This window comes from Esox lucius, chromosome 12 (assembly GCF_011004845.1).
Source record: "Esox lucius isolate fEsoLuc1 chromosome 12, fEsoLuc1.pri, whole genome shotgun sequence".
NCBI classification, from domain to species: Eukaryota; Metazoa; Chordata; class Actinopteri; order Esociformes; family Esocidae; genus Esox; species Esox lucius.
Window position 1 is genome coordinate 27,219,046 of NC_047580.1, and position 19,806 is coordinate 27,238,851.

The window sequence follows — 19,806 nt, forward strand, 5'->3', positions numbered from 1 at the left end:
GTGGAGACCATAGTGCTGTGCTCTGTACCCACACAGACCCAACCGACCACACAGACCAAACACCAGGACTTACGGTTAGTCAAACTCCAGTATTCCACTGATCCAAGGGAAACACCATTTCAGGCTGTATCTCAAGCCTGAATTTGCAATGTACCAGGCCCCTCTACAAACATTTATATTGCATGTGTTTAATGTTTTAGACTAACCACTAACCAACCATTTCTTATACAGGTGAATCAGACTGGCTTTCGAGGGGCTGACTGAATCATTTCTGCCTTAACGTGCAATATAACTGCATGCAACCTTGATTGGTTTTATTATGTCAGTGTCAGATGTGTAACAGTGTTAAGAATGTCCGATCAGTAAGAGGGTCTTAGCTTCATATCTGTTGCAGAGATTAACATTGGATGCGAGAGAGGCATTATAATGCCAGCCATTTTACAAGACTGTGTTTAAATCAGCAACTCGAGTAGGCTAATGCAGTGCCTAGCAGAATTTCTGGTCCACAGTCAATATAAAAATGAAATTGTGGTATATCAACTTGATCTTACACTTGAAATATGTGAGAGACCTTTACGTTGAGACCTTTAATTGAGGTAACATTTTCAAATAACTTTTTAATGAAGAAATACATATTTTTCTCAACAAAAGTGTCTGACAAACCCACCCCCCCTTCATGCACCATCCCCTTGTCAAGATCAATAACGGCACAGAGTCTTTGCCAATAATCTTAGATAAGGTGGGAGAACAAAAAACAAGGGATCTGAGACCATTCATCCATGCAGAATATCTCTAGATCCTTCAGAGTCCTTGGGCCTTGGTTGTGGACTTTCCTCTTCAACTCACCCCACATGTTTTAATTGGGTTCATGTCAGGTAACTGGGATGACTGTTGCACAAGCTTTATTCTGTGGTCAGGGAGGAATAATTTTGGGGATCTGGAGAATTGCTTTGGGTAATTGACTAGGTGGAAGATCCAACAAGTACAGCCTCTGAGTAGAGGCACCAATATTCGCTCTCAAATCTCCATGACGCCATGTGTCCTCATAACCCATGACCTTTGTAAGCAAAACAGACAAATGACATCACATATTCACCATAATAGTTCACAATGGGGATTAAGCTGTTTCCTACATGCACCCGTCTTTTTATGCCAAACTCACCTCTTGTGTTTGCTTTATCTAATCTGAACATAGAACCTGGTTCCAATCCAATTTCCAACAACATTTGGCGTCCTTTTCCAGGCATGTTCATCACAGCTCCAGTTGTTTTAAGCTTCTAAATAATTTCCCTAATAATGGGAATATTTTCAGACATCAAGCAATTTATTTAACAGCCATTACATAATATGTGAAGGTCAAGAGACTCTTGTCTCATTTAATTTTTTTGTTCACTGAACTTCCCCTTGTAGCTAAGATAATTTGGCATGTGTGTTGTGATGTCATACCCTCGTATAGTGTATCATATTCCACAGATCCAGAAAATCACATTGTATGATTTTTAAGTAATTAATTTGCATTTTATTGCATGACATAAGTATTTGATACATCAGAAAAGCAGAACTTAGTATACAATGGGATTTTTGTTTTAGATTCCGTCTCTCACAGTTGAAGTGTACAGACCTCTACATGCTTCGTAAGTAGGAAAACCTGCATCATCGGCAGTGTATCAAATACTTGTTCTCCCCACTGTATGTATATATGAATGGGACACCTCTATTAGATTCGGTTCAGATACATTTCTAGGGGTGCCTCTGTGACCTCATTACTGAAGACAAGAAATTGTTTAACACCACAAACACTGAAGGAAAAGAACGATCAACAGTGCCTCTTCAACCTCAGGCGCCTGAAGCAAATTGGCTTGTCCCCTGAGGATCCTAAGAAACCTGTACAGATGCACCATCAAGAACATACCACCTCATATAGCACCTACACCATCCCTGTCTGTATACAAAAATACAATCTACCTTTACCCCTAGACGTTTGACAGTCCTATGCCTTTAGCTTCTTTTGGACAAAATTGCTATCTTTGCTTCCATAGCTAGGTCTGAGAGGGATAAAGCCTGCATAATAAAGACAGTCGCTCTGAGAGAAGGTGTTAACTGTCAACGCTGCAAAATCATGTTCACAGTTAGCTGTTTTATTATGTAAATGCCAGCTAAAAAGTACCAGAGTCCTGGCCTTCTGGCGTGACCCACGTCTGCTAAGACCTGTGACTCACTAGGACTTATTATGACATTAGAGAGCTGGTCTCAACCCAGACCACCAGTGGCTTTGGCTCAGAGTCAAAGCAGGTCCAGCAGTGCCATAGCCCAGTGAGACACGGCTGTGGGCCCATGTAGATGGAAACAGAACCATTTGGATATTTTTGGTCCAATACCGTTTTAAATTCTCAATAGAAATGTGCCACAGTGTGTTTGTCAGAAATACAGCCTATTTTTGTTTGAAAATGATTACTGTAAGGAACACCAGGGATAGTTGTTACACAGGATCGTTTTTTAACACTCTAAATATCTCCAACCAGGAACAAGCTGGAATCAATTGACAAAATGCTCGGGGGTCAATTGCTTTGTTATTAGCTCCACCAAACTTATATCTTGTTTGAACTATTTTGTATGGATACATTTGCTATTTCAAGTTTGAACATTTAAGCTGTCTGATGTCTGGAAGGGTCTTGGTCAGCTGTAACAACCCTCTGCAGTTGTGTGCTGACGGTTACAGCTTTGACTGTGATTGAATGTCCAACATTCAGTCACACACACACTGCTCAAACACACATACATACAAAGTAAATTGAAAACATTTGACTTGTTTTCAAGACAAAGTGACACATTCCTATACCAATCTGTAGCAGACATATGCAAGCTTGTTTTACTTCAGAATGTAGTTGTTTAGTCTTGACAAAACATTTGAAACATTAGACATTGACAAAAATGACAAACATGTTAAAAGTTTTACATCCAGCATCAGGGTTTTCTGTTAAGAACTGGTTAAATTTTTTGTGGTGCAATTATGGTTGTCTGAACACACCTCGTATTTCATGTGAACTTTTCTGTCAGTCTTCAGAGTTAGCCAAAAGTCATCCCTTTATCATTTTTATGTGTTTGACGAAGATATACAGTACCAGTAGATAGCTTGGACACACCCATCTACACTTTTGATAGTGTGTTCTATATAGTTTCTTGTTTCTGTTCTTGGCACATTGGTTGGACCAGTATTAGGCAAAACTTGCTTTTCCAATGAAAAACAATGGTTTGTTCATAAAGCTGTAGATGTTTGCTACATAGTGATACTACCCAGAAACATTCAACAAACCTATCTGTTGATAAGCAAATGCTTTCTATGTTTATGATTTTGTTTAGAATATGGTTTAAGGTAAGAGTTAATGTAAGGATGGAGTTTAAAGGTGCCTTTTACAGCATTTTCCATCTCAAATATCCAATAACAGTCCTTACATATCATTAGTTAACGTTAAAAAACAGTCTCTGACAGAACGTCAGGACCGACGCTATACCCACTGCTATGGTTGCAAGTAAAATGCAAAAGGCCAGGACATTCGTAGATGTGTACTTCCTTGAGGTACAGTGGATATGAAAGTCTACACACCCCTGTTAAAATGCCAGGTTTTTGTGATGTAAAACAATGAGACAAAGATAAATCATGTGAACAATTCAATTAAAAAACTAACTGAAATCTTCGAGGGGGAAAAATGACTTCTATTTAACATGAGTTTGAATGTGATTGGTTAATTCTGAACATAGCCACATCCCCAGTTATAAGAGGGTGTACACACTTATGCAACCAGGTTATTGTGAGTTTTTTATTTTTCAATTGAATTGTTCACGTTATAGGTCACATTAAAAGTGGAAGAATTTGTCTCATTCTTTCACCTCACAAGAACCTGCCAATTTAACAGGGGTGTGTAGACTTTTTATATCCACTGCATGTAAGGTGAGGGCCAATGTCCAGCTTTGTTTGGGCATACATCAAGCGCTCTAGAAACACAAATAACTGTACAGAAGCAATTAATACAAGGAGCAGACCAAGCACTGAGTAAAACATGGGTGAATTTGTAATTATTGCATGGCGCAAGCTGAAGTTTGTATGAATAGTGAATAGTGCAGAGTTGGCTACTTTTCAACTTGACAAGTAAGGTTACCATAGATACCTAATTTAGCTAGTTGGCTAGGTAATCAAGGAAAGCTATGTGTACGTTACTAGATTGATGATGACATTCAATGTCCTTGTTTATTTTATTTGTATGAGCACAGATACGTTTTCGGAAGGTTTCTGCAAAGTGTTTGGTCGAGACGATAAGCAAATGTTAACTAGCTAAGTTATGTGTCCAAGCAGACACTCCGGCTTTATTCCATATGCTGCAGGAAAATAGTATTACAACCTGGTGTTCTTTGCTGAGGCTTAAGAAAAACAAAAATGCATTGTTTAACCAAACCTAATACATAAGCTCAGAAGAAGCAATTACTTTGCCTTTTAGCTAGATTTAGCATTGTGCAAACTAGTAAAATTTTGTATATCATTGTTCCAGGTAGCGCTAGCTAGCACAATTATGGTTTCATGTTCGCTAGCTAGCCATCAACGAGTCTCTGAAATATGGCAATGTATCTAATGCAATAGATAGCCCAGGTGATGTTTTGGTTGGTTTGGGTATTTACTTTGTTTATTCCATGTTCCTTAGTTATCGAAAGGACCTATTTAAAACGAAAGTCTGTGTTCATTGCTTCAGCATCGACGGTTGGAGGTGACATTACTTCAGTGTGCTCATAGTTAGTAACGATAGTGTCAGGTCCTAATGGAGTCATAGAAACAATATTCAACTCACTGCCGACAGGCGGCATAAAAACTTGCATAGTGCATCTTTAAAGTTAGAGTAAGGGTTAGGATTAATAGATAGTTGAATAGTTAGTGATATTCAGTAGATAATCAGTAGAGCATCTACAGACACCCTTTTGGGAATCTCAAAATAAAGTGTAACCAATAACTCTATTTTAGCTGAAGGTAAATTACTTGTAAGAAGCATAAAATCATCTATTTGGAAAATGTTCTCCCAAGACATTTTGTGATGATTTCTCAATGTATTCAAGGTTTGATGGTATTTTTAAATGCCCCTTTTAGCTTAATTTATGTCAATTTGCCGAGTACAACTAATTGCTTGTAACTATTATAATTATGTTACCGGCCCTGAAGCATTGGCAATGACAAAAGCTGTCCTGGGGGTTTCCTATACCTGTCACAGAATGAGGAAAGCGTGAAGCCTTTGCACATGGCATTTCATCCCATCTTATTGCTTAAGAACTGAGTGCCATGCCAGGCACATACTTGAGAGTTTTGATTGTCTTCTGTTTTTTGTAAATGTGTTTAATGACAGCTATGTGAGCATGCTACGACTCATTCTTTGCCCTGGCGTCTCTCACACATGCGCGCACACACATACAGACACACACACACACACATACAGACACACACACACATACAGACACACACACACACACACACAGACACACACAAACACACACAGACCTGCCTGCCAAAGCGCTTGCGAAACGACACTGCCTGCACTACACCAAGTCTTTGACTGAGACTCTCTGACAGGAATTTCCCATTGCCCCATTATCAGCATCAGACGAGCTGAGTGATTACAGTTACATCTGCCCAAATGCTAAGAGCAACTGTTTTCCCCCCTGTTGCTCTCCCTATGCTATCCCTGAGAAGTGAGGTAGCGTTCATGAATGGGTGCATTGTGAACTTGTGAAATTTCTTACTCTCTGTCCATCCGTCTGGTTCAGGGTTTTGTTAACAAGCCTAGATGGGGATGTGTAACTTTAATTAGGCTTTGATCAAGTCGTGTGTTAAGTGCCAGCGCAACAATTGCAGTATTGTATATTTTTGACTCTGTAAGATGGATGTAAATCAAGATGCTGCAGGCTTTGCAACAGAAAGTACATATTTATTGTGCATTGAACTGCGGAGTTAGTGTCTTATTTGGCTTCTTGCCTCAGAGAAAAACGATAATGCCATTATTTCCCTTACTTACTGTATTTACTTGTCATCAGATAAGTTGCTAATACATTTCAGGGTGCTCCCTTTTCGCTCCATTCATTGGAAGCAATGCAGTGTACAAATTTGTTCCAATCACACGGGACAGATACAAATGATTCAGAAACTAGATTGTGCAGCTGAACGATGTGGAGAATATTATCCAGATGAGAGGTGGCCTCATGCTTTCTGTCTCTCTCTCCGCTGTTTGTCAGCACTTCCAAACAAGGCTACCTGCAGAGAGCAGAGCAGACAGAGAGTCTGTGTCTCAAAGGGCATGCATTTCCCTACACAGTGCATTACTTCTGCCCAGGGAGCCTATTAAAAAGTACTGCACTACAACAGAAATAGTGTGCCATTTAGGACAGGACCAGAGAGACTGTCTCTCCCTTGGAGGCGGACTGCAAGCTCCTGTATATTATATTTTGTGCATGCTTAGAATTTTTTCACGGCAACCTAAGTTACTCCAAACAGTCGCGCATTGCAAGACTCACAGATACCTATGCTGGGTTCTCTAAACACAACTGTTGCTATGATACCAGGTTGGTCGCTCAGTCCTTTCTCTTGTCTGTGTAGGAAAAAAGAGAAGGTGAAAAGAAAATGCAACTCAAGGGTCTCATCATGTATGACATTCCTGTCCAAGTTTGTTTTACTTTCTTTTCTTACAGGTTTCTCATCCTAGTAGTTTCTTTTTTTTTAACTTCATAGTTGTCACCCCGCGTTAAACCAGAAATAGCAATTATTTTGTATATATCTATTTATTTTATTTTCCTTTCTTTAGTTTGGGCAGACTGGTAAATTGTCATGACGCTGTCTCCTAGTCATAGCTTACATTAAAAATTGCAGTTCAGTGAAGATTTGGAATGACCAATGTGCACAGACAGTAAGCAGTGAGATTTTCCTATTCAGTTTTCTTTCTTTTTTTTTTTACCCTGGGGGACGATCAGAGCAGACAATTTCCTGAAGTGTAATTTGTCCTAAAAAATGGTGGGTTCGATCAGTGGCAGAACACATTTTGTGGCACCAAACATTTTTATACTGATTGGACAGAAGTAACCCAATTGCTGATGAAAACACCCCTCGTTTTGATATCCCCACAAACTACTTGAAATGAAAGCAGTCCCAGACTGAAGTATATAGTGCACAATAGACTCATGGGAAAATTCAGTTTGAGTCACCAGGAAAGCTGCAGTGTAGCTGCAATTCTCAACTCTCTGATATGGACAGTGTATTTTATCTATTCTATTTTTCATATCTTCATCTACATAATCTGTTTTACATCTGCCTTACTGAAGACAGAAATATTTTCTTTATGAGCAGACTGCAATAATAGAGTAATCTTCTGTAATTTTATTCTCAAATTACACAGCTGTCAAGTGCATTTATATTTTTGTACGTTCACACACTGCTCCACAGCGGTTGTACTCCATTCATGCCTGTTTCTGGTCTTTGCACATCGAATTGTATTAACCTTTTCAACACAACCTCACATAGTTCAGCTGGAGAAGGAACTATTAGGTATTAATCAGTGTAAAGCAATCTCAAAGCAATCTCTAGATCATTCCCATCATGATTGTAAGAGGTTAAAGAACAGCAAACCAAGCAATGTGACCCCCCCTCTCCCTGGCTCTCTACGTTATAGTTCTGGGTTTAACTACTATTCATGTTGTGTGAAGACACAAAGACCAATTTATTACAGGAACAAAAGCTTATTAGGTCATTAGTTCCCAGCTCTCCTACACCAGGTTACGGCTCCAGGGTTTAGTCGGTAGACGGTGGCGGTGTAATGATGACACAGTGTCTTTCAGAACGTTCCCATAATTATCATCCTGTCCCTCTGCCTGACGCGGATCTGTCAGTGACATTGATTGTTGGTCCTGATGCCCACGTCTTTAGGGAGTGGAGGGGGATGGAAGGGGATGTTTGGTTCCCTCTAGACCTGAGTTGGAAAGGTTGCATTGGGGAGCCCATGGGAGAGCTAGAGGCCCGTACTGACTGGAGCCATTGGTGAGATTGGTATCGTGTTAATAGGAGCTCGGGCTCCAAGACACATAGCAGGAAAAACCATAAGAGCCAGTGGAATGTGGAGCTCCTTGAATCAATGGCAGAATTTCAATTGCAGCCTCAGCGCACTCTTGAGACATCCAGGTAAAGCTAATGTGTCCTGCTGGAACCTGGCTAGGCTGGGTTTTTTGTTTGCCCTCTCTGGGTGTCCATGTGTGTGTGTATGTGTGTGTTTGTAAATGAGAGTTTGTAAATGTGTGTGTCTGTCGTGCCTTATTTTGTACCTGGCCCACTTTCATGCTGGTTACCTTATTCAACAACGCCAATAATTTTGTTGTGAAAAACATGTCAGGCATCTTCACTGGTCTGATTATGATTAGGATTGAGAGTAGAAACTAATGGCTCTAAATAAGACTAAAACGTCCTCTCATTATGTTGTCCCTGACTGGTATATGATGTAGAGCAGCTGAGGTGGAAGAAAAAGAGATGCAGGGTTGGAGGGTTTGAGGTACTGGGAAGAGGAACAGAGGCAGGGGGAGGGTTTGAGGTACTGGGAAGAGGAACAGAGGCAGGGGTGGAGGGGCTGAGGTGCTGAGAAGAGGAACAGAGGCAGGTGTGGAGGGGCTGAGGTGCTTGGAAGAGGAACAGAGGCAGGTGTGGAGGGGCTGAAGTGCTGGGAAGAGGAACAGAGGCAGGGGTGGAGGGGCTGAGGTGCTGGGAAGAGGAACAGAGGCAGGGGTGGAGGGGCTGAGGTGCTGGGAAGAGGAACAGAGGCAGGGGTGGAGGGGCTGAAGTGCTGGGAAGAGGAACAGAGGCAGGGGTGGAGGGGCTGAAGTGCTGGGAAGAGGAACAAGCTCTGTGGTAGAGAAGCTGATGTGCTGAGACGTGGGTGGCGGGGTTGGAATTTGAGGGCTGTTGGTGAGGGTGCTGGGAATAAGAAGAGGGGCTAATGTGAATGGAAATTTTATGGTCTGGATCTCGTCTGGGCCTAGATGGGTTTACAGATTCAGTGCTAGTCCCTGGCCATAAACAACACTTGTGGCAGTATAGGTTCTATCCCAGCAATCAGGGCATGTCCTAAAGACATTTGTTGTATTCTGCAATATAACCCACTAACATTCCAATATTATGGTTTCCTCAGGACCAAAAAGAGATGTTCTGTATAGGTTAGAGGTCATAATATAACATTTTAGTAAGTTATTTTGATGTTCATATATTCTATGATAACCTGGAGACTTTTCATACTTTTCAAGTCCTGGATGTAACTCTTCTGTTTTACATGATTAGGAATTAGGAATTAGGAATTAATATTTACGTCATGTAGCAAAGAACTAGGCATGTCATGTGTGTCCTACTACGGACACAAATGTTACAAAATAGTCTCCAAATGACCATTATGGAATAGCCCTGTTTGGATATGACAGGATGTTGTCTTCATACTATTAAATGGCCACAGAAGGATGTTCAAAGATATGCATCCAGTTTTTGGCACATTCCTTTAATAAAGATTTTTGTATTCTCAGGGCATTCATTTCACTGGTTGTGTGATGGTCCCATACAAACATTCACTGGTAGGTTCCCTGTACCTGAACTTGTCGAGGACCATGTACAAACATTTTCATGCCATTTCAAGGACAATTGTTTGGTTGAAAAAAAAAAAATCCATTGAGATGATTGCTTTACAGATTGTGGATGAAATCTCAATGCTCAATTACATTATCCATCCAAAGCATTCAAAAGAACAGTAGATAATGAAAAAAGTGGCTGTATAATTATGTTTATTATTGTGAACATTTTGCAGAGTATATGGAAAGGGTTCTGCATCTACAGGGCCAGGATATCCTGTGATGTCCCACAGAGTTCTGCATCTACAGGGCCAGGATATCCTGTGATGTCCCACAGAGTTCTGCATCTACAGGGCCAGGATATCCTGTGATGTCCCACAGAGTTCTGCATCTACAGGGCCAGGATATCCTGTGATGTCCCACAGAGTTCTACATCTACAGGGCCAGGATATCCTGTGATGTCCCACAGAGTTCTGCATCTACAGGGCCAGGATATCCTGTGATGTCCCACAGAGTTCTGCATCTACAGGGCCAGGATATCCTGTGATGTCCCACAGAGTTCTGCATCTACAGGGCCAGGATATCCTGTGATGTCCCACAGAGTTCTGCATCTACAGGGCCAGGATATCCTGTGATGTCCCACAGAGTTCTGCATCTACAGGGCCAGGATATCCTGTGATGTTCCACAGAGTTCTGCATCTACAGGGCCAGGATATCCTGTGATGTCCCACAGAGTTCTGCATCTACAGGGCCAGGATATCCTGTGATGTCCCACAGAGTTCTGCATCTACAGGGCCAGGATATCCTGTGATGTCCCACAGAGTTCTGCATCTACAGGGCCAGGATATCCTGTGATGTCCCACAGAGTTCTGCATCTACAGGGCCAGGATATCCTGTGATGTCCCACAGAGTTCTGCATCTACAGGGCCAGGATATCCTGTGATGTCCCACAGAGTTCGATACATGGACGTTTTTTTATTTTTTTTACCTTGCAGCTGTCTTCTTAATGTCACCTTACTTCCCATACTCTTTAATAATCTTCCTAACTCTATACTATAGTTTAATTTACCCATGTAATTTAAGCAATCTGAGGCTGTTTTTAATTGTTGTCTAAAACATCTTATAATTGTTGTTTCCTACATTCCTGGAAAAAAATCAAGAACTAGACAAAACCTGCGCAGGAACTTAATGCAACGTCCCAAATAAGACCTAAAATAATTTTTTGGGACGACCCCGGAAAAAAACAGGAAAAAACCTTCCACAAGGCCATGATGTAACATCCTGCGAATCTGTGTCTGTTCTCTAAACGAACAAAGACATTTTGCCGGGATTTTGCAGGGATTTAGGCTGTCTGGCATTTTGTATTATGTCAAATTCCTATTGTGTGCCAATGTCCTCTTTTTTGGTGAAATATGATATTTTGGTGAAAATGACTAACAGAATGTCAGGGCAGCACAAGTTGTCGCCGCTGCTTCAGAAAGTACATTGTCAACAATCCATCTAGAGCTCTCATTCTCTCGTTGGTGATGGAATGTGGAGTGGGCTTGGCGTTGCTTTGTACAGTATAGCCTTCATGCCATCTTCCTCACCTCCCCAAACCCCCCCGCCCCCCGCCTCCAGCCTGCCATCACTCACTTCTCTATTGGTTACTGTGTTAAAAAAACTGCGAACCGCTAACCTGGCAACTCTCTGACTCGTGAAAAATGTGTGAGCACAGTCCTATAGTTTTTGGTTTGGATTTGTGTGGCGGGGAATGACGATCCTGTGCTAGGTGACGACCTGCCTTCTGACCAGCCAGGAGCTCCCTGGAGAGGACGGAAGAAGAGATGAAAAGATGGAGAGATTAAGTGTCTAAATTAAGTGTTTTTATATATACGTAAATATATAATACTTTCAGATAAGATAAATAAAAACGTTATTTATAAAAAAAGGTTTTCTGAAATCTTTACTCTCATCTTTACTCTCATGTCAGGAGTTATTTGAGCGATTTGCCAATGTTGAATAGGTTTAGTTTTGTACCAGATGGTATAGCCACTGCATGTGTGTACAGTAGAGATGCAGATATCAAAAGGTAAAACTACAGTATATATGAGTAAAAAAAAAATGTCTAGTTAAAATGACCAAAGGTACCAGACATTGCATAAATTACTACATTTATCAAAGTTTCTGGTTAATTTGGTTAATTACCATTACTGCTTTGCAACTCTATGGGTGCTTAATCTTCCATTTGTAAACACGTCAAATCACATACAGCCTTACTTTCAGAGGCAGCTGTATTAAGTCAGAAGCTTTTAGTTGAAATCCCGCTGACAGTGTTATTTGAAATAGCTGTGATTATTCTGTTCATAGTGGTTTAGATATCTCAGCGACGCTCACTTAGACACGGCACTAGTTTGATTGGGTGTGGGATGAGTCCTCCTGGAGGTTAAAGGAAAAGGCCAGTTTATGCTCACACTGCATACAGTCTTCATTTTAATCCTCTGGAATCTTGTTGAAATACATTCTGTAGTGTAACGTATAAACTACAACCAGTCAGCTACTGCACTCCAAAGCACAACACAGGAGGATTACACATCAATGTATTTATGAAAAAGACTGTCTAGATCTCTTGGCAGGCTGATAAAACCCTTTCTAAAAAATACAATATTTGTGGACATAACTCTTCTGGCTTGAGAGGTTTACAGTCTTGTGCTGGCAGAATGAATTCCTGAAATACATTTTCCAGACCCTGGGAGTGAAAACAACTCCCTTTCTTTTGTGAGCAAGAGACTGGCCTCAGCCCGATATTCATCAGTAGGGATAACCTTTGACCCTGGGAATCATATGACGCTGAGTGCTGGAGATCCTTGTGCAGCCAGACTGTCTGACTGGCTGGGGTGGGCGGGTGGCATCCCTCCCTGACACTTTCTCTCTCTCTGCCGCTCCCTGGACCTCTAACTCTCTCCCTTCTACTCTCTCTGTTACTCCCTGGACTTCTCACTCCCTCTATTCTACTCTTTTATTGTTTCTCACTGGACCTTTGACTCTTCGCTTCTCTCTGGACCTCTCAGCCTCTCTCTTTCTTTCTCTCTGTTTCTCTCTGGTGCGCTCACTCCCTTTCTATCCATTTCTGTTTCTCCCTGGACCTTTCACTTGTCTCAATCTCTCGCTTTTTATCTCTTTCCCTTTCTCTTTTCCTCTGTCTTACTCTTTCTCTCCCTCATTGTCAATTCCGCTGAAGCAGTTTGAACTCTAGCAGACAACCTGAGCATGTCTCCTCATCTAACCCCCTAAACATTCTGAGAGGATGTCTCCCTTACTCACAGACAAGACACTCATCCAGCCGGCTCTTAGCGCTCCTGGCAATTACCATTAGGTAGGCTATGACAGAGGTTTTCCACACCGTCCAACGGGCTGAAACAGCTGCTGACAAGTCTCTCTCTCCCCACATCTTCTTTAGACCAGTCTAAAGGGATGCTGTTGTTGTGACACTGGTGTTCAGATAAGAGATTCCTACCTAGGCCCGGCTGTATATCAGGAGAAAGACATCTACCATACACAGTCTGTCTGTTCCCACAGCCGCAGTAAGGAAAATGATTCTGGCCAGCAAGATTAAGTTCTCTTAGACATTAAACAGCTTAAGACCTCCAAGATACAGACTGCTGTAGAACAGATTGTGAATAACACTGTCTCTGTCCCTGGAGCATGCCTTTTCGCAGATTTTCTCTGGGTCTAATTTTCATATCTACCACTTTAAACCATACTTGCCACTGTATTTCCCCACAACTCTTTAGACCTGTGAACCTGTGAATCCTATTGATTGAGATACAAGCCTACTTGATCCAATCTCCCCTCTAAAAACAAACCTCATTGCTGGTCATTGTGGTTGTAGCGTACACCTTGCTGTGAAGTAACAGGTTCTAGTGGATATTTGGAATAAGAGGGCTTAGAAATGTTCAGTAATTACACAGTTCCCTTTAGTTAAATCACCTGGTTGTATGCTTTCATACTTTCACTGTTCCAGGCAAGGTTGGCACATACCATGTAATTGAAATCTTGTAAAAGAGCTACGCCCTACCTCACAACAGGGTTAAATGCTTGTTTCCCACAGAATACAACATTATGATCATTCTCACCACAATTACTTGCATCTTATACACTGACACTGGTAACGATTGCCTTTTCACTCAGTGTTACTTCGGTTACCTTAGCTTTATAATAGGTGCATGTTCTTCGGCATTTCCACATACCCCCACATTTCATCTGAAAAATGATGGCAAAACATCATCCGTGTCTGCATTTTGATGAAAGGAGGCCTACAGTTGATCCTGGAAAGGAGAGACAACACGTTTAACTTTGCTGACAGAAACAGGCTGCCTCGGCCATACATTGTACATTTCACAACCTACCTGGCACCCATGAAGCCATCATTAATCAGAGTTTGAGGCCTTTCACTCAGGTGAGTCATAGTAAGGAACGAAGAGTCGTGCCGGGGAGGTCCTGGGGATGGGTGTTGCGGAGACGAACTGCGGTGAGGTGCTTGGAACAGGCGGAGGAGAACATGAGGTAACATGTTCCGCCGGTGTGGAAGGAGATGGGAGTTCTCCTGTAATGAGTGCTTTGTGAGATATAATGGTATGCACAGGGAGGCCCGCCTCCTGTCCATGTCCTCCATTCAGCCAGCTCCCAGGGGAGAGACGGCAACAAGGCCAATGCTGAAACATGTCAAGCACACTGATGTGAGACGTGAGAACTGGTTCCGTGGGGCGTCGCGTTGTATACGCCACCTAGGTGGGAAAGGGATCTCATGGATGCGTCACAAAGCAACGGTGAGATCACTTTCAGGTCCATGGCAGTGTGACCGCCTGAGGTTCAAAGCCCTGCGTCATGCGTGCCATTCTGAGCTAAATCCTGGTATTATCTTGGGGAGCTAGGGACTAAGTCCTCAGGTAAGATTACTAATCATATGAGTTAGGTTTATAAAAAAAAACACCTCTGTTCCATCCATTTACTGTAACTTATAATGAATGTATCACGCAGCCAGTGAGGTTACACATGACTGTAAGATGCCTGTTTTATGCTAATTCGCCCAGAAAACATCTGAGAGGTTCAACAGACACAGTCGGCTTTGATTCATTCCTAGCATGATATTAGCTGTCATGTAAGGTAGAGTGCAGCGTAGACAGGGTGAAAAAGAAGGAACTAGAGAAGGAGAGAGAGATGGAGGGAGAGAGAGATGGGGGGAGAGAGATGGAGGGAGAGAGATGGAGGGAGAGAGAGAGAGATGGGGGGAGAGAGATGGAGGGAGAGAGATGGGGGGAGAGAGAGAGAGATGGGGGGAGAGAGATGGAGGGAGAGGGAGAGAGATGGAGGGAGAGAGATGGAGGGAGAGAGAGAGAGAGATGGGGGAGAGAGATGGAGGGAGAGAGAGAGAGATGGGGGGAGAGAGATGGAGGGAGAGAGATGGAGGGAGAGAGAGAGGAGGGAGAGAGATGGAGGGAGAGAGAGATGGAGGGAGAGAGATGGAGGGAGAGAGAGATGGAGGGAGAAAGATGGAGGGAGAGAGAGATGGAGGGAGAGAGAGAGGAGGGAGAGAGATGGAGGGAGAAAGATGGAGGGAGAAAGATGGAGGGAGAGAGAGATGGAGGGAGAGAGAAAGGAGAGTTTTACAGGTGGAGTGAACAGTATGGCTAACAGCTGTGCGCCCCTGTCTCAGGACAACTGGGACAAGACTTTTCCTAGGATATTCTCACCCACTGTGTCTTTATTTTCTGTGGTCAAGCTGCTGCTGAGTCTGTGTGCAGCCCTCGGCGCAAGTTCTAGTAACCGCTGCTTTGTCAGGGTTTTTCCCTTCAGCCCGGGGCAACTGTCCTCTCAGTCTCAGGGCTCCACGGCTCAGTGAGTCCAAGCACACGTGACAGTTTCCTTTATACCACTCAGGAAAATGGACCCCAAATAGACAGAGAATGTATCATTTGCATAGGTTACTGAGCAGGGGGGTGTCTGAGGACAACACAGTATCACACGAATGCCTGTATTACAAAATAGTGACATGCATGCGTAAAAGGCATTTATTTCATGTACTGGACACGATTTTCTAGTGAACATAAAAGGCAGTTTATTTCACCGTTTTCTTAATGAGTCATGTCATATACAGATCTAGTTTTTATGTATATTACACATCTTTCTTCATAATTTCTTTCAACAACAGCTTCAGTTTTTAGTGCGTATTACACAAACGTCTTTATAATGCATTTAATACAAAACATTGGCTGTTGATCCCGCATTTACTGTAGCCAGTTGGCACAAAAACTGCAAGATCTTTATTTGGAACACGTCTGATCTGGGATTGGATGGGAATACATTTCAGGCCGCGTAACGATTGTCTCAGTATAGGCTACGTGTATACGTAATAAATTATTCTGAGGTAACAGAAGAATTTTCAAACAATTAATTATTTCGCTCTGACTCCTGCAGTAAAAAGTGATGGCCTACAGTATGAGGTTCGCCATTGGAGGAAAACTGTGTCCTACACACGAAAAAAATAAGCCCTTTTACGTGTGTATGTCACACATTTCTAATAAGATATTTGTGTAGATGTCACAAAAACCTGTGACACTGCATTGCTGAGGAACACCCACTTTATTCGACATGGACTGTTCTCTTAGGTGGTGTCTGGCAAGTGGTACCAGAGCAGTCTCTCGAGCCAGCAGGCAGTCTGTGGCCCAGGACTTCGTACTCATTTAAGTTAGTTGAAGCCAAATTGAAGGCAACATTTGTTTTTCTTAACTGAAGTCATAAAGTAAATAATATGAAGAATATGATTGTCAGTGGGGGTGGATAGGAAAGTGTTACGCATGCAGGTACCCTGTATGTGTGTTTGTGGTTTTCCCCTCCTGCCGTTTCCCCAGGTGTCCTTTATGTTCCTGATTGTGCTGGTAGGTGTTTCCGATCTGGAAAAGTCGCCCTTGGGCATACACAACCTGTACAAAACCTTTGTCTAAAAACACTAGTTAGAACTGAGCCGACCACCCTCTGTACTTTTGTATTGGTTAGTATTCACCTAAACGGTTCTTGAGGCAGGCAAGTTCAGTTTAGGGGTGTTTGGACTATATTATTTCATTTCTTGGGTCCAGCTCTGCCCCTTTTCCCTAACTCCTTTACCGTGTGTTTATAATAAACATTTTAGGTTTGACGGTAGCTTTGGTTGTGTGTCGTTGGTTCTCACTGTTCATGTACACTACACCACTTTGCATGAGTTTTATGTTATGGGTTTCTGTACCATCCACCCTAGACTGCCAGAGCCACAGGGTTTGTAACAGAAAGACAGAAATATTCATAATAAGCTCCTGTTAGACTTCCTGGCCTATAATAAAACAAATATTTATTTTAGTGAAGAATAAAGCACTGGGGGCTGACATTTCTTACACAATTTTTCAGTGGACCCCCTGGCAGTTCCCCGCAGACCCCCAGAGTCAGGGGAGCTCAGTTTGAAAACCCCTGTCTTAGACGCTCTGAGAGGCTGATGGGATTATGACTTCAAGGTTGAAGTTGTAAAGACAGGTTCTCAAGGCCAGTGTTAATGACGTGAAGGAAGAAGACTGGGGAGAAACAGGAAGCGGATACTCATTATTACCCAGCAAAATATAAATACACACACATTTATATATATACATATATCAAAATAGTATAAAAGGGTGACAAGGCTGAAGGAACACACTGGAAGTCAAAGACAGAGAAATAATTTAGAGAGAAAAAGAGACAGACAGAGTGATAAATACAGACACATACAAAGAAATATAGAGAGACAGACAGACAGAGAGAGAGAGAGAGACAGAAACAAATAGAGAAAAGTAAAGAGAGAGGCAGACAGAGAGAGAGAGACAGACAGCAAGACAGAGGCACCAGGGGTCAGAGAAGCAGCCGCCTCGCCTCTCTCCTTTCCTCTCTCCTTTCCTCTCTCCTTTCCTCTCTCCTTTCCTCTCTCCTTTCCTCTCTCCTTACCTCTCAGTGACTGATTAAATGCACCCTGAGGTTGGAGCCAGGGAAAAGAAGCCCCAGAGCAAGCATGTTACTAATAAGGCCTTGACTATTACCTGGACTGACAGCCAGAGAATGGGAGGAGAGGGGCTGGCACCAGAGCGCTCAGTCAGCCAGAAAGCTCCCAAACCGTGGGGCTAACGGAGGTCAAGTGATTTGGCGCCTTGGGTGTATTAAAGCTATTTACAAGAGCCCAAAGGATTTAGGGCTGCTGGCCACAACGGCCTGATATATTATATGGCTCTAGGTGGTCGTCTTTTCTGGCCCACTAGATCAATATGTACGGCCAATAAAGAATTTCTCATTTACATGTGTCTGCGCTGTTTTGGGTTTCTGGTGTGTTATGAGGGACAGGGATATTTTTTCTTAGGGGTTTCTAGGGCTTTTTATGAGGGTGAGTGGATCAACATTTATACTTATGACAGATTATAAACATTGCTCTCTCTTTCTCTCTCTCTCAAACACACACACGCACATGCACACACACACAGACAGTGATTATACTACAATATTATGGTCTATTTTTAGCAGTACCTGAATCTGGTGTGTGATTGACGAGTTGGGGTTAATACAAGGAAATGTGGTCTGTACAGTAAATGCATATAAATGTATGAATGTTACAAAACATTTTGTGACTTTTTGTGTGAAGTTTACAGGTGAAGCGCCCAGCCATCCTAGAGGTACTTCAGGTTAAACCCCACACTGCATCTCTTCAACTGTAATGCCAATCTCTTTCTTTTCAATCTGATTAGAACAATGTTGGTCAACAGTCAAAACACCCAATCATTTTTACACAGCAACTCTCGCCTATTTGCTGAACATCATCATCATCATTCCAGGGAAATATTACCAGGCCCACCAATAGCCAATCCTTTACAGCCCTCTTGTGGACAGTTAGGTCTACTGTTATTTTATGATTATCTTACTACTTTAATATGTCCAAAAAATATCTCTATTTTTTAACACATTTATTTGTTATGCAAGGATTGTGCTCTATCAAAAGAATATCGATTAAGCAACCCTCAGTGTTTATTGAGAGGAAACACTCCAGAATGTACTGAAGCACTAAACAAACCAATTCTCAAACCATCTCCAATATCTGCCGTGCCTCTGAACCAGATCATTATCTGTGCTGAATCCAGATGGATTCGGATCCGGGACTTGGTGGTACCTATTGAGACCTGCAGGTAATTTGATGGATACGGTTATCTGTCTTAATAAATATAAAACATTAGAGTTTGACCAACAAAGTGGTCCAAAAATAATTCAAATATATCAAATAAAAATACAAAACTGCCTATTGTACTGTCACATCACCAGTATGTGTCAACAGGGCTGTTGAAGGGGAATGTGTTTACCAGCTGTTGTGGAGTATCAATAGTTCGCTAACATTGGAAATTATGTCTCAAAGACAATCCGATTTATTGTCATTTTCTAACCAACAGGTCCATGGACCCAGGGGAGGAGATCTGTTATGTGGAGTCTTTTTGACCATTAAACGTACAGGTATGAATAGTCGTGATGACTACGCACCTTGTTAAAAAGACTTCCAGGATCCGCATTCACTTTGTAATCCAGGACCTCTAAATATACCAACTGTGTTCTGTTCTGAACCCAGCCACGGGGTAATAGCTTCTTATAATGTCCCTCTACTTTATATACTAATTAATTATTAGTGCTTGCCCAGACCAAACCTATCAATGATGCAAATACTTAATTAAACGATTTGAACAACACAAACAACTTGTGTGAAAACTAAAAAAGACACGAGGGGAAATAACACAGTGGATGACCTCCTCTTCCCTATAGTACACCACTTTTGACCAGAGCCCAATTAGCTTCTAAACTCGTCCTGAAAAAGCACTTTGTGACATGTGTTGATCTAAAAAGGCCTTTATAAAATACATTTGATGGATGGATTGATCCTCAAGCGTACAATGAACAGGGTGCCAGTTAGTCATCCACTGCAGATGAACAGGGTGCCAGTTAATATGATCCACTACAGATGAACAGAGCGCCAGTTAATATCATTCACGACAGATGAACAGGTGCATAAAGAACACAGTGTATAAATAACAAAGTGCCAATTAAACTCATCCACTGCAGTATATAATGAACAAGGTGCCAGTTAATTTACTACAGTGCGTAATGAACAAGGTACCAATT